At 35.2% G+C, this 13,465-nt stretch overlaps 1 long non-coding RNA gene across 1 annotated transcript in view; it reads left to right on the top strand.

Moving 5' to 3' along the window:
- LOC146995566 (uncharacterized) overlaps positions 1 to 4,281 on the top strand; it is a 61,873-nt gene extending 57,592 nt beyond the window's left edge. The window contains exon 7 of the long non-coding RNA XR_015043150.1: positions 4,013 to 4,281. This is a non-coding gene — a long non-coding RNA (uncharacterized LOC146995566). The remainder of the gene's footprint in view (positions 1 to 4,012) is intronic.
- The last annotated feature ends 9,184 nt before the right edge of the window (positions 4,282 to 13,465 follow it).

The following is a 13,465-nucleotide window of genomic DNA, read 5'->3' as shown; positions in this document are numbered from 1 at the left end:
GCTGCGCCGCATCTGGGCTTACGTGAGGGAGTTGTGATAAATGCACATACACTATGCTTCTCGATAATCAGTTGTTTCTTATACCAGTATAGGTAAAATTTCAATATCGGGCAGATAGTAATCTCTCGTCGCTTGGGCCATACAATTTCTATAATCCTCAGCGGGATAGGATTTTAACGGTCGACAGTGTCAAGAGCATACCGAGAATACACGGATGGTGGGAAAAAGAAGTAGCGACTCTGCAAAGTGCAAAGCACATTTAAGTTAGAACAATCGTGGTATGAGAAGTCTCAGCCGTATTGTACATGGTCAATGAAGCCAAATATTAGCCCAAATTACCACCTAGCTAAAGCAAGCGACAGTCGTACAGTCAGTAAAAAGATCGTGTATCGCTCCCTTCACCATATGGGCTTCGGAAGCCGTAGACACACTAGGGTACCTTTCCTAAATGCATGCCATCGAGTTGCCATTCTTACCTGGGCAAGAGAATATAGAGAATAGACACTAGTGGACATGAAATGTGTAGGAGTGATGAGTCTCGATCCTTCTAATTAATACCGATGGGAGGCTCAGAATATGGCGAGAGAATCATGAATGTACGAGTATGAATCCGGTGTGACAGATTGGAACTGTACAAGGCCTGGAGGCTTAATCATGGTCTGGGATGCTTTCTTCTGGTTGTGTTTGGGATCTTTAGTACTTGTTCTTACCTCCCTCAATATGATTCTGTACGTGGAGTTGATGAGCTATCATCTCCATCCATTTATGTCCCTGTCATTCACACGGAAATGGAGTATCTCAGAAAGATAACTGCGCCTCTCAAAGGTTACGGTTGGCTACTAGTTGGTTGGATGGAAGAGCATTCCTCTGACTTCTCTGTCATAAATTGGTTACTTAAAAGCCCTTACTTGAATTCTACTGAGCATCTTTCCAAATTAGTATATCTTATTATTGAGGAATGTAGAGAATTGAAGTGTTATGTTCTATTCACTCGTTTTCCATGTTCAGAATGTCTGTTATGATGGTCGTATGAAATGTCGTCTGCTGTGATAGTTTCGTATGTAAGCATATGATTGAGCTTATTATTTATAAGGCTTCCTAGCGCTAAATACATTTCCTCTAACAACATATAGGTCATAGTTCATAGGTCTTTGCTCATTTAAGAGGTACAATACCCTGAAATCGTTACCTATCTATATCTGTCCTTAGTGGGTATCATATAAAAGTCAAAAATAAATCCCAATGTTGGAACAGACCTTTTCACTTGAAGTTCGGAATAACATCCAATGTGGCAATATGTAACAGTGGGATAACTTGTGTAAAATAGCGATTTAAAATATCTGAAGCGTAACTTTCACATCGTAAAAGCAAATTAGCACATCTGTAGCATAAACCCGTTGGCTTAAATTTATCCTCGTTAGTGCTACGGCTGTAGCGTCCTTCTTGCTCCGTGTCTTGAAGCTAACGGAATATCGTGGCCGTAGCTGTTGAGGCATGTAACATGAGTGAGCGGAGCATAGTTGCACAGACCAGTTGTTGAAATTTTTAACTCATAATAAACATCAATGTGCTGCCCCAAGGTTTCGCAAAGTCCATATCGATTTATCAGCAATAATTAAGTAAATGTAATAAAGGGTAAATAATGAAAAGTAGAAAAAACACTATGTACACTCAGTACATCGATCACCAAAACTCATTTTGGTGTATCGTTCTCGCTAATTGTATAACGTAAGTTCATGTTACGCTAACCAGTTGATTTTATCTTAAAGAGGTGACTATTAAAGAATTAAAAATAGTTTTATATATTTTTGTATTGTGCATATATTTAGCTTCATTTTTACCCAGTCAAAGGTAGATGAAACCCTTTCCATCAGAGTGGCAGGTAAACATGATTCTCTGTGCTTTGCACTAATAAATCCAAGACAAATTCATGTTTTGAAAGTACTTTTTGTATAAAAAATATTTTCTCAGAGTATTCAAGTATTTTCGTTTTAATAATATTAATCTCTGGTTATATATATATATATATATATATATATGTACATATAAGTATTACGTTTATGCTTTGTATTGCAAGAAACTCCCCAAAAAGAAACATTTATTTGAATATGTATGGCAGCGGCAATTTAGCGTTGGTTCGTTTTCCGCTTCCACTTATATCCCAAAAAATAGCAAAAAGCAGAGATATTAATTAAAAGTTCTTAAAACGCTAATTTTCGTCCTCATTTTTCCGAATGGCAACAGTGCTGATATCATCAACAATGGCGGCAGAGATACAACAGCAATAATGGTTGCGTGCCATTATTGCTGATGTAATGAGAGAGAATTACCGATTTTATCAAAAAAATGAATAAAACAAAAATAAAAAAATAAAATTTAAAAAGTCATTCGAATTTTGGAAACCTCGTTTCGAGGTGCACTGGCTCTTATCGCGATGCACCTATGTAGCAAATTCGTAGGCCTGGGTCTATCAGCTTACACGCAGACCGAACGAAAGACAGACTCATAGAATCTTCCCTCTATTGTGAGTAGAGTTATATATCAGAGTACCTTTCATTGTTACATATTCAAAGAATCCTTTTAATAACGTTCGAAACAATGAATTTACCAATAATTGTTTAGGCTTTGTTTAATTAAAACAAAGTTAATGTATACATTTTTAACAACGCTTATAAACCATAATCATTAGAGATATCAAATCTAGTGGTGCTAAAATCTTACGTGTGGAGCTTATTTGCTTGTTATTTTTAATGCTGAAATCGCATTCGAACCATTTTTAGAAATGGAGTTCTTTTTTTTGACAGTATTGTGTTACGTTTTTATACCAACACCCTTTATCGACAGCCTATTGGGCATACTTATTTGTTTTGCGACTGCCTTCCTTTTGTTTTCTCGAAGAGAAGAGAGAATTCGAGAAAATAATGAGGAAAACTTTATTAACCGTAATGAACACAAGTTTAATGCCGGAAACACGGTACGTAATTTAGATTTCCTTGATTCATATGCTGATATTAATGAATTTAATGATGATTCCTTTGATGTGGACATAGACAGTGACACCGATCTCCTCGAAGCTTTTGATAATAATCTTCTTAAGTTGCATATTGATAGTGATACTGACCACATCGGCCATTTTTCCAAAGATTTGGATAATAATTCTTATGATGTGCACAATATCAGCGATGAAAAGCAATTTGATTACCTCCAACAGGAAACAGAAAAGGATTTTGATTTTCCAAAACCTGATAACTCAGGTAATCAAATAGGCACGAATAGCAGTATAACCATCTTGAACCAGGAAGAATTCAGTTTGAATGCCTCTATTGAATCATTGGATGCTGAATGCATTGTATCGCATAACGATCTTGGAACACAAAGAGACATCGATTCTGGTAATCTCCTTAACACAAATAATGAACCAAAAATGAATGGCAAACTGGATCAAGAAGACAGAACAGAACTGAAACCAACTGAAGATTCTGAAGAACAGCTCGTTGATCTCGTCGTTGGTACCGTCCCTGTTATCTGCTTTGATGACCAGTACACTCAACATCCTTCTTCGAATCATAGCTAGCGTTTCAAAATTTCAAACATAAGAAAAACATTACTGAAATATTTCTGCTTTAAAAAATTAAAAATAAACAAAGGACTTAAAACATATTATATAGATCTGAGATAAGTTTACACAATTTCAGTTTGTATACGTGATAGATTTGTTTGCCATGACACCAATCTCGACTGACCAGTACTTGCCTAAAAATTGGACATTGACCAGTGACTGACTAAATGACAATCTCATTGAATAAAAGTAGGACATTGTCTGACCAGTGACTGACTAAAAATTAGACATTTTCTGACCAGTCACTAACTGACGATCACATTGACTGACCAGGGCCTGCCTAAAAATTGGACATTGACTGACTATGTGACGGTCTCCTTGATTGCCCGTTGACTGACTAAAAATTGGACATTGTCTGACCAGTGACTGACTAACTGACTATCTCTTTGACAGGCCGGAGACTGACTAAATTTGGACATTGACTGAGCAGTGACTGAATGACGATCTCATTGACTGAGCACTGACAGACTAAAATTTGGACATGCACTGAACAGGAACTGAGAAAGTGAAGATCTCCTTGCCTGACTAGTGACTGAATAAAAATTGGACATTGACTAAGTGACGATCTCATTGACAGCCTAGTGACTGAGTGACGATCTGATTAACTGACCAGTGACAGAATAAAAATTGGACATACACTGAAAATCGACTGAGAAAGTGAAGATCTTTTTGCCTGACCAGTGACTGAATAAAAATTGAACATTGACTGACCAATGACTGACTAAGTGACGTCCTTGTTGACTGAGCATTGGATTTGGACGGAAGAAATTGCCTTTTTCGATAAGAGAGAGGAAAGATGTTTTCAGTCCAATCGATTGCGCTACAGCTGAAATGGAAACAGAAAATCATTTTAAAATTCTTTTCTAGAGCTACATTTCAGAACTGCAAAATTTAAATTAAATTATATGGTAACCTGAAATTAAAATATTATTTTCAGTTAAATGCCGTTGCTAAATTTGTTTTTCTTGTGCTCTTAAATTAATTTACTAGTTTACACACCATATTCAGTTATGATTTACCAATATGCTCTATTTTAAATATAACTTCTCATTGAATTAAGTTAAGCTGTAGCTATTATTGAAATTTTTCTTAGGCATATTTTCCCTTGTTGTCTGCTACTTCCTTTTCGTTTTTCCTATGTGATTTGTCGGCATTTCGTATAAAAAACCTCCAGATTATCATTAAAACCCGAATAAGGATGTTATTTTGTATTTTACATTTTTTTCTCTCTGTGGCCTTCATGTCAAAACTTACTAGAAATAATAAATGAGAATATACTGCTTTCTTTTCAAACGAAGTATTTTCAATATGTGTCCTATAGCAATATGCCCTCTGTTTAAGAATGCTGAAAGTTTTACCCTGTTTGATTCCCCGCCAACGTGCTGGCTGCATGGTTGGATTCTGCAGTTTTCCTTATCTCGATATATATAAGAAGATTTCCCATAGAACGTTCTCCGCTAAGCCATCCCTCGCGCCAGGCAGGTAACCATCCTTTTCTTTGCCCTTTTCAAATAACCTAACTTTTACTCAAACAAATCAATCATGACATGAAATTTGGAAGAAAAATTATTTAAATAACTTTTATAAAAATGTCTCGATTGGATATATACTGGAAGTTAAAGAATTTTCACCCCACAGATACACCCAAAACAAATATTAAACTGAAAGCTTTCAGACTTTGTATTGCGCCCAAAGGCATCATTTTTTCATTTGCAGACATAAACATTTGGACAGAATTCGGGCTAATGTCCCTCTGGGTTAAAAATATTTAAAAACAGCGTATTTTATAAATTAGAAAATGAACCTTTCATATACTTTCATATATTTGAAAAAATATTTATGAAGCATTATTAATAAAAATGTAAATAAAGGAAACTATGAATAATCCTGAAATGTTTAGTCTGAAGTTTAAAATTTAACGTAACTATCGCAAATGACTGAGTGCAGGGGGTTTTCAGGTATCCTTTTAAGGATTTTGCAAAGAATTATATATATAAACAAACGTTATAATTTCATTTTCTAATATATTCCGGCTGAGAGCCCTTTTGTTGAACCATCATATTACATCTTGATTTGTAAGAGAAAAGCCTTTTCCTGAAAACATCAAGGTTGATTTTATGCCACTTCTCGTTCAGAATGTTCCACAGTCCGTCCAATGTTTGGGGATGCCACGTATAAAGAGCTTGTTTTAAAAGTACAAATGCACATTAATCCATAGGAGACACATCAGGAGATTTGGTGGATATGCATCTAGAGGGAATGGCTTCAATTGCGGTTTCATATATCACTTTTTGCAAAACATAAAGCGGTAGATTTAGAGGTATGGTTTGTAGCCTTATCCTGATGGAACTTAATACAGTCAAGATTGTTTGGATTAAGTGATGGAATTTCGTCTTTTAATATAGGTGTTTAAAGTTATTTCTGATTGTAATCCGAATTGATTTTGATATTTTTTTCTACTTTCCTTATTTTAAGTTTCCCCTTATAAAAGAATCCAGTAAGAACAATAAAACCTTTAAAAAAAAAAATTTTTTTTCTCTGAACCAATATATTAAGTCTTTTGCTCCTCTTTTTCGGCAATAAATTCATGTTTATCTCTTGCAATCGTTACACGTATGCCCAAGCTTCATGAGTTGTAACTACACTGAAGTGCCACTAAATTAGGGATAGACATGGCTATGCAAATTGAATAGCGCTGCGCCGCATCTGGGCTTACGTGAGGGAGTTGTGATAAATGCACATACACTATGCTTCTCGATAATCAGTTGTTTCTTATACCAGTATAGGTAAAATTTCAATATCGGGCAGATAGTAATCTCTCGTCGCTTGGGCCATACAATTTCTATAATCCTCAGCGGGATAGGATTTTAACGGTCGACAGTGTCAAGAGCATACCGAGAATACACGGATGGTGGGAAAAAGAAGTAGCGACTCTGCAAAGTGCAAAGCACATTTAAGTTAGAACAATCGTGGTATGAGAAGTCTCAGCCGTATTGTACATGGTCAATGAAGCCAAATATTAGCCCAAATTACCACCTAGCTAAAGCAAGCGACAGTCGTACAGTCAGTAAAAAGATCGTGTATCGCTCCCTTCAACATATGGGCTTCGGAAGCCGTAGACACACTAGGGTACCTTTCCTAAATGCATGCCATCGAGTTGCCATTCTTACCTGGGCAAGAGAATATAGAGAATAGACACTAGTGGACATGAAATGTGTAGGAGTGATGAGTCTCGATCCCTCTAATTAATACCGATGGGAGGCTCAGAATATGGCGAGAGAATCATGAATGTATGAATCCGGTGTGACAGATTGGAACTGTACAAGGCCTGGAGGCTTAATCATGGTCTGGGATGCTTTCTTCTGGTTGTGTTTGGGATCTTTAGTACTTGTTCTTACCTCCCTCAATATGATTCTGTACGTGGAGTTGATGAGCTATCATCTCCATCCATTTATGTCCCTGTCATTCACACGGAAAGGGAGTATCTCAGAAAGATAACTGGGCCTCTCAAAGGTTACGGTTGGCTACTAGTTGGTTGGATGGAAGAGCATTCCTCTGACTTCTCTGTCATAAATTGCTTACTTAAAAGCCCTGACTTGAATTCTACTGAGCATCTTTCCAAATTAGTATATCTTATTATTGAGGAATGTAGAGAATTGAAGTGTTATGTTCTATTCACTCGTTTTCCATGTTCAGAATGTCTGTTATGATGGTCGTATGAAATGTCGTCGCCTGTTATGATGTCAAAATGTCGTCTGTTGTGATAGTTTCGTATGTAAGCATATGATTGAGCTTATTATTTATAAGCCTTCCTAGCGCTAAATACATTTCCTCTAACAACATATAGGTCATAGTTCATAGGTCTTCGCTTATTTAAGAGGTACAATACCCTGAAATCGTTACCTATCTATATCTGTCCTTAGTGGGTATCATATAAAAGTCAAAAATAAATCCCAATGTTGAACAAACCTTTTCACTTGAAGTTCGGAATAACATCCAATGTGGCAATATGTAACAGTGGGATAACTTGTGTAAAATAGCGATTTAAAATATCTGAAGCGTAACTTTCACATCGTAAAAGCAAATTAGCACATCTGTAGCATAAACCCGTTGGCTTAACTTTATCTTCATTAGTGCTACGGCTGTAGCGTTCTCCTTGCTCCGTGTCTTGAAGCTAACGGAATATCGTGGCCGTAGTTGTTGAGGCAGGTAACATGAGTGAGCGGAGCATAGTTGCACAGACCAGTTGTTGAAATTTTTAACGCATAATAAACATCAATGTGCTGCCCCAAGGTTTCGCAAAGTCCATATCGATTTATCAGCAATAATTAAGTAAATGTAATAAAAGGAAAATAATGAAAAGTAGAAAAAACACTATGTACACTCAGTACATCGATCACCAAAACTCATTTTGGTGTATCGTTCTCGCTAATTGTATAACGTAAGTTCATGTTACGCTAACCAGTTGATTTTATCTTAAAGAGGTGACTATTAAAGAATTAAAAATAGTTTTATATATTTTTGTATTGTGCATATATTTAGCTTCATTTTTACCCAATCAAAGGTAGATGAAACCCTTTCCATCAGAGTGGCAGGTAAACATGATTCTCTGTGCTTTGCACTAATAAATCCAAGACAAATTCATGTTTTGAAAGTACTTTTTGTATAAAAAATATTTTCTCAGAGTATTTAAGTATTTTCGTTTTAATAATATTAATCTCTGGTTATATATATATATATATATATATATATATATATATATATATATATATATATGTACATATAAGTATTACGTTTATGCTTTGTATTGCAAGAAACTCCCCAAAAAGAAACATTTATTTGAATATGTATGGCAGCGGCAATTTAGCGTTGGTTCGTTTTCCGCTTCCACTTTTATCCCAAAAAATAGCAAAAAGCAGAGATATTAATTAAAAGTTCTTAAAACGCTAATTTTCGTCCTCATTTTTCCGAATGGCAACAGTGCTGATATCATCAACAATGGCGGCAGGGATACAACAGCAACAATGGTTGCGTGCCATTATTGCTGATGTAATGAGAGAGAATTACCGATTTTATCAAAAAAATGAATAAAACAAAAATAAAAAAAAAATAAAATTTAAAAAGTCATTCGAATTTTGGAAACCTCGTTTCGAGGTGCACTGGCTCTTGTCTGGATGCACCTATGTAGCAAATTCGTAGGCCTGGGTCTATCAGCTTACACGCAGAGCGAACGAAAGACAGATTCATAGAATCTTCCCTCTATTGTGAGTAGAGTTATATATCAGAATACCTTTCATTGTTACATATTCAAAGAATCCTTTTAATAACGTTCGAAACAATGAATTTACCAATAATTGTTTAGGCTTTGTTGAATTAAAACAAAGTTAATGTATACATTTTTAACAATGCTTATAAACCATAATCATTAGAGATATCAAATCTAGTGGTGCTAAAATCTTACGTGTGGAGCTTATTTGCTTGTTATTTTTGATGCTGAAATCGCATTCGAACCATTTTTAGAAATGGAGTTCTTTTTTTTGACAGTATTGTGTTACGTTTTTATACCAACACCCTTTATCGACAGCCTATTGGGCATACTTATTTGTTTTGCGACTGCCTTCCTTTTGTTTTCTCGAAGAGAAGAGAGAATTCGGGAAAATAATGAGGAAAACTTTATTAACCGTAATGAACACAAGTTTAATGCCGGAAACACGGTACGTAATTTAGATTTCTTTGATTCATATGCTGATATTAATGAATTTAATGATGATTCCTTTGATGTGGACATAGACAGTGACACCGATCTCCTCGAAGCTTTTGATAATAATCTTAAGTTGCATATTGATAGTGATACTGACCACATCGGCCATTTTTCCGAAGATTTCGATAATAATTCTTATGATGTGCACAATATCAGCGATGAAAAGCAATTTAATTACCTCCAACAGGAAACAGAAAAGGATTTTGATTTTCCAAAACCTGATAACTCAGGTAATCAAATAGGCACGAATAGCAGTATAACCATCTTGAACCAGGAAGAATTCAGTTTGAATGCCTCTATTGAATCATTGGATGCTAAATGCATTGTATCGCATAACGATCTTGGAGCACAAAGAGACATCGATTCTGGTAATCTCCTTAACACAAATAATGAACCAAAAATGAATGGCAAACTGGATCAAGAAGACAGAACAGAACTGAAACCAACTGAAGATTCTGAAGAACAGCTCGTTGATCTCGTCGTTGGTACCGGCCCTGTTATCTGCTTTGATGACGAGTACACTCAACATCCTTCTTCGAATCATAGCAAGCGTTTCAAAATTTCAAACATAAGAAAAACATTACTGAAATATTTCTGCTTTAAAAAATTAAAAATAAACAAAGGACTGAAAACATATTATATAGATCTGAGATAAGTTTACACAATTTCAGTTTGTATTCGTGATAGATTTGTTTGCCATGACACCAATCTCGACTGACCAGTACTTGCCTAAAAATTGGACATTGACCAGTGACTGACTAAATGACAATCTCATTGAATAAAAGTAGGACATTGTCTGATCAGTGACTGACTAAAAATTAGACATTTTCTGACTAGTCACTAACTGACGATCACATTGACTGACCAGGGCCTGCCTAAAAATCGGACATTGACTGACTATGTGACGGTCTCCTTGATTGCCCGTTGACTGACTAAAAATTGGACATTGTCTGACCAGTGACTGACTAACTATCTCTTTGACAGGCCGGAGACTGACTAAATTTGTACATTGACTGAGCAGTGACTGAGTGACGATCTCATTGACTGAGCACTGACAGACTAAAATTTGGACATGCACTGAACAGGAACTGAGAAAGTGAAGATCTCCTTGCCTGACTAGTGACTGAATAAAAATTGGACATTGACTGACTAAGTGACAATCTCATTGACAGCCTAGTGACTGAGTGACGATCTGATTAACTGACCAGTGACAGAATAAAAATTGGACATTCACTGAAAATCGACTGAGAAAGTGAAGATCTCTTTGCCTGACCAGTGACTGAATAAAAATTGAACATTGACTGACCAATGACTGACTAAGTGACGTCCTTATTGACTGAGCATTGGATTTGGACGGAAGAAATTGCCTTTTTCGATAAGAGAGAGGAAAGATGTTTTCAGTCCAATCGATTGCGCTACAGCTGAAATGGAAACAGAAAATCATTTTAAAATTCTTTTCTAGAGCTACATTTCAGAACTGCAAAATTTAAATTAAATTATATGGTAACCTGAAATTAAAATATTATTTGCAGTTAAATGCCGTTGCTAAATTTGTTTTTCTTGTGCTCTTAAATTAATTTACTAGTTTACACACCATATTCAGTTATGATTTACCAATATGCTCTATTTTAAATATAACTTCTCATTGAATTAAGTTAAGCTGTAGCTATTATTGAAATTTTTCTTAGGCATATTTTCCCTTGTTATCTGCTGCTTCCTTTTCGTTTTTCCTATGTGATTTGTCGGCATTTCGTATAAAAAACCTCCAGATTATCATTAAAACCCGAATATGGATGTTATTTTGTATTTTACATTTTTTTCTCTCTGTGGCCTTCATGTACTAGAAATAACATACTAGAAATAACATGTACTAGAAATAACTTACTAGAAATAATAAATCAGAATATACTGCTTTCTATTCAAACGAAGTATTTTCAATATGTGTCCTATAGCAATATGCCCTCTGTTTAAGAATGCTAAGAGTTTTACCCTGTTTGATTCCCCGCCGACGTGCTGGCTGCATGGTTGGATTCTGCAGTTTTCCTTATCTCGATGTATATGAGAAGATTTCCCATAGAACGTTCTCGCTAAGCCATCCCTCGCGCCAGGCAGGTAACCATCCTTTTCTTTGCCCTTTTCAAATAACCTAACTTTTACTCAAACAAATCAATCATGACATGAAATTTGGAAGAAAAATTATTTAAATAACTTTTATAAAAATGTCTCGATTGGATATATACTGGAAGTTAAAGAATTTTCACCCCACAGATACACCCAAAACAAATATTAAACTGAAAGCTTTCAGACTTTGTATTGCGCCCAAAGGCATCATTTTTTCATTTGCAGACATAAACGTTTGGACAGAATTCGGGCTAATGTCCCTCTGGGTTAAAAATATTTAAAAACAGCGTATTTTATAAATTAGAAAATGAACCTTTCATATACTTTCATATATTTGAATAAATATTTATGAAGCATTATTAATAAAAATGAGAATAAAGGAAACTATGAATAATCCTGAAATGTTTAGTCTGAAGTTTAAAATTTAACGTAACTATCGCAAATGACTGAGTGCAGGGGGTTTTCAGGTATCCTTTTAAGGATTTTGCAAAGAATTATATATATAAACAAACGTTATAATTTCATTTTCTAATATATTCCGGCTGAGAGCCCTTTTGTTGAACCATCATATTACATCTTGATTTGTAAGAGAAAAGCCTTTTCCTGAAAACATCAAGGTTGATTTTATGCCACTTCTCGTTCAGAATGTTCCACAGTCCGTCCAATGTTTGGGGATGCCACGTATAAACAGCTTGTTTTAAATGTACAAATGCACATTAATCCATAGGAGACACATCAGGAGATTTGGTGGATATGCATCTAGAGGGGATGGCTTCAATTGCGGTTTCAAAAATCACTTTTTGCAAAACATAAAGCGGTAGATTTAGAGGTATGGTTTGTAGCCTTATCCTGATGGAACTTAATACAGTCAAGATTGTTTGGATAAAGAGATGGAATTTCGTCTTTTCATATAGGTGTTTAAAGTTATTTCTGATTGTAATCCGAATTGATTTTGATATTTTTTTCTACTTTCCTTATTTTAAGTTTCCCCTTATAAAAGAATCCAGTAAGAACAATAAAACCTTTAGAAAAAAAAAATTTTTTTTTTTTTCTCGGAACCAATATATTAAGTCTTTTGCTCCTCTTTTTCGGCAATAAATTCATGTTTATCTCTTGCAATCGTTACACGTATGCCCAAGCTTCATGAGTTTTAACTACACTGAAGTGCCACTAAATTAGGGATAGACATGGCTATGCAAATTGAATAGCGCTGCGCTGCATCTGGGCTTACGTGAAGGAGTTGTGGTAAATGCACATACACTATGCTTGTCGATAATCACTTGTTTCATATACCAGTATATGTAAAATTTCAATATCGGGCAGATAGTAATCTCTCGTCGCATGGGTTATACAATTTCTAAAATCCTCAGCGGGATAGGATTTTAACGGTCGACAGTGTCAAGAGCATACCGAGAATACACGCATGGTGGGAAAAAGAAGTAGCGACTCTGCAAAGTGCAAAGCACATTTAACTTAGAACAATCGTGGTATGAGAAGTCTCAGCCGTATTGTACATGGTGTAATGTATTTTGCAGTAATTTACAAAACAGACAATCTTCTTAGTAGAACATAAATTTTATTTCTAGTTCTCGGTGATAGACAAATTTTATACAATTTTTGGTACTTTTCCGTTTCGTTGCCGCAAATCTCGCCAAGCAGAATTTATTGCGACAGCATACAGTATACACATAAAAAAGATTTAAAAAATGTTAGTTCTAAGAATTCTTTTTTTGAAGGCATAAACATTTTAATATCACTTAAAATTTTATAAAAAGCCAATAAATAAAGACAATAAATTTCTAAAAAGACATCAATAAAAAATTTACTATGCTTTCATGGTTCAACATTCTGATTCGCCCGTTCATATCACGTGACCCCAAGCGATCTCATCTCACGTAAACTACTCTACAAAAATCTAATGCTCTCAGCAATTATCTACATTAATTTCAAGTTAAATCTAAATT

This window comes from Stegodyphus dumicola, chromosome 9 (genome assembly GCF_044657685.1).
Source record: "Stegodyphus dumicola isolate Sdum_Otavi_A_Nest chromosome 9, ASM4465768v1".
Classification (NCBI taxonomy): domain Eukaryota; kingdom Metazoa; phylum Arthropoda; class Arachnida; order Araneae; family Eresidae; genus Stegodyphus; species Stegodyphus dumicola.
This window is presented reverse-complemented; position numbering and strand designations above follow the sequence as displayed.